This window comes from Olea europaea, unplaced genomic scaffold (assembly GCF_002742605.1).
Source record: "Olea europaea var. sylvestris unplaced genomic scaffold, O_europaea_v1 scaffold575, whole genome shotgun sequence".
Classification (NCBI taxonomy): Eukaryota; Viridiplantae; Streptophyta; class Magnoliopsida; order Lamiales; family Oleaceae; genus Olea; species Olea europaea.
In genome coordinates, this window is record NW_019264091.1 from 235,022 (window position 1) to 238,643 (window position 3,622).

Genomic DNA, 3,622 nt, shown 5'->3' on the forward strand with positions numbered 1-3,622 from the left:
ACAACCACAAAAATAGAATCCCGACCTCTCTTAATCCTAGGTAAACCCAAAACAAAGTCCATCGAGATATCAATCCAAGGCTCACTAGGTGTAGGTAAAGGTGTGTACAGACCTTGTGGTAAAACCTTAGATTTAGCCTTTTTACAACCTATGCATCGACTACAAATTCGCTCAACATCACTTTTCATCTTAGGCCAATAGAAATGCTCCTTCAATACATCTAAAGTCTTTTGAACCCCAAAGTGTCCCATCAATCCACCACTATGTGCCTCTCTTACTAACAACTCCCGAATAGAACAATTAGGAACAATCCGCCACCACATTTTCCTTACCTTGTTTATACCGAATGACGTCTGGAAAGGTCTCAACGAATTCCATCCACCGTGCATGCCTCTTGTTCAATTTACCTTGTCCCCGCAAGTGTTTTAGTGACTCATGATCGATGTGTATTACGAACTCCTTCTGCCATAGATAATGTTGCCAAGTCTCCAAAGCTCGAACAAGTGCATAAAGTTCTTTGTCATATGTAGGATAATTTAAAGCAGCACCACTCAATTTCTTGCTAAAGTATGCAAAAGCATCCGATCCTGCATTAAAACTGCTCCAATCCCTATTCCTGATGCATCACACTCAATCTCGAATGTTTTATCAAAGTTAGATAATGCCAAAACAGGTGCTTCACACAATCTACCTTTAATAGTATTAAATGCAAGTTCCTATTCATCACCCCAATGAAAACCTACACTCTTTTTAACTACTTTCGTGAGTGGTGCAGTGATAGTGCTAAAATCCTTCACAAATCGCCTATAAAAACTAGCCAAACCATGAAAACTCCTAACTTCCGTTATGCTTTTAGGTGTCGGCCAATCTCTAATAGCTTTTATCTTTTCATCGTCTACTTCTACCCCATTAGCACTAACCACAAAACCAAGAAAAATAACTCTATCCATACAAAACGTGCATTTCTTAAGATTAGCATAGAGTTGTTCTTTCCTTAAAATAATTAGCACACATTTTAAATGTTCCAAATGCTCTCCTAGGTTTTTGCTATAGATTAAGATGTCGTCAAAATAAACCACAACAAATTTTCCTATAAAAGCATGTAAAACATGATTCATTAAACGTATAAAAGTGCTAGGTGCATTTGTGAGTCCAAACGGCATAACCAACCATTCATATAAACCATATTTAGTTTTAAAAGCCGTTTTCCATTCATCACCCTCCCGCATACGAATTTGATGATACCCGCTTTTTAAATCAATTTTAGAAAATATGCAAGAACCATGTAATTCATCAAGCATGTCATCTAACCGAGGTATAGGGTGACGATACTTTACTGTTATGTTGTTGATAGCCCTACAATCCATGCACATTCGCCATGTTCCATCCTTTTTTCGTACAAGCAAAATCAGTACCGCACAAGGACTCATGCTTTCCCTCACGTATCCTTTGCTCATCAACTCCTCCACTTGCCTTTGAAGCTCCTTAGTTTCCTCGGGATTACTTCGATAAGCCGATCGATTTGGAATGATAGCTCCGGGTATGAAGTCAATTTGATGTTCAATGCCTCGAATAGGCGGCAATCCACTTGGTGCATCCTCCGAAAAGACATCATCAAATTCATGCAACAAAGACTTAGCCAAACTAGGGAGGGGTGGGTTAGTTTCCTCAAAATTGAGGAGTGATTCCTTATAAACGAACAAGATCATCTCTTTCCTCTCAACTACCGCCCTCCTCAAATCACTCTCTTTTGCAAAGAAATTCGCTCGTGTTTTCTCTCTTCTCTCGGGGTACTCTCTTTCTTTTCTCTCTTCTGATTGCTCTCTCTTTTTCTCTCTAATGGCTATCTCAATATTTTCTCTCTTTTTCTCCAACTCACTATTTGCTCTCATTTTTTCTAACTCTTTTGCGCTCCTCTCTTCCTCACTTCTCAATTTTAATTGGTCCTCATAGACTTGTGCCGGTATTAATGGCACAAGATTAATGGTCCTTCCATCCTTAGTGAAACTATATCGATTTTTGTACCCATCATGCATAGCCTTCCTATCGTATTGCCATGATCACCCCAATAAAATATGTCTCGCTTGCATTGACACTACATCACATACTAACTCATCCTTATAACTCCCAATTGACAAATTAATTAACACTCTTCGATTCACCCTCACCTCGCCACTCTCATTCAGCCATTGCAATTTATAAGGTCTCGGGTGTTTCAACAATGTTAAACCCAACTTTTCTATAAGAGATACGCTAGCTACATTAGTGCAACTACCACCATCAATTATAACACTACATACCGTATTGCTGACGTGGCATCAAGTGTGGAAAATGTTCTCCCGTTGCAACTCCAAGTCATCCGCTTTGATGTGAGTAGTGAGAGATCGCCTGGTGACTAATAGATCCCCAACCGGCCCTTCAACTTTTTCTTCTTCACTAACACCCTCCAACGCCGGCATGTCATCAAACTCGCCATCACTATCGCTCACAGTCTCTCCATTATCCAGCAACACTATCGCCCGTTTGTTTGGGCATTGAGAAGCAATGTGCCCCGTTCCCAAACACCTAAAATATTTAATGTCCCAATTGCGCGTCGGTTGTGCTTCCGATTTTGATATTGGTTTGCTAGCATTTTTGTAACGACCCAATTATTTTTTTTAAAGGGTTGAATCGCTACTGAATTTTTTCATTCGAATTTGGGCAACTTGGAATGCCATAATACATATATAATTATGAAGATGTAATTTACTCAATTTTTAAAAAAAATAATAAAATATATTAATTTATATATATATATTATACGTGTGAAATAATTTATTTATTTTTCATTTGACTTAACACATCCAAATATACGCAATGATGGATCCCATATACACATAGGATAATCAAAATTCCCAGTCAAAGATATGCTTTTGTCTTTCATTAGTGTGGTGTGGGACACTGCCCAATTAAGAGAATAGTACAAAAGCTGAATCATTTATTTAAGAAATTCAACACTTTACACCACAAGGCTACAGGACATAATTTATTTGGATATGACCACCAGTCCATAAATTGACAGTGAAGAAAATTCTTTAAATTGACAGTGAAGAAAGTTCTTGAACAGTGAGATTGGCAGAAAAAGTAATATTTAATTCGAATTTCATTTAAAGTGAAATGACCCTTACTCTTAAATCAGACACGAAAATAATGAATAAAATATTTTAAAGAAGTCGAGATTCCTAATTTTTCTTCATGCAAGCACGGAGATCAAAGCAAAATAACACAATTTTAATTCAGACTTTAAATAGAAGCATAATTTAAAAATATTCATGTAACAAATAATCACAAACGATAAATCAGTTTTCAAAATAAATGACTATGACAAGAAATAAAATTACTCGTTGAAATCAAGATTTTCATCAGCAAAAGCAGGCACAACCACACCATCGAACTATCACGCTCCGACACGACCCGATCTAACCTGTAAGGTGTAGGAAAAGGGTGAGTACATGGGAATACTCAGTAGGATATCATAATTCAATGGTGCAATCCCGAATAATAATTTTAAGACATGTGTCAGAATATCATACCGTCGCATAACTTTAAAATCCGGTAAGAGCTCACATCATAACATTTCATT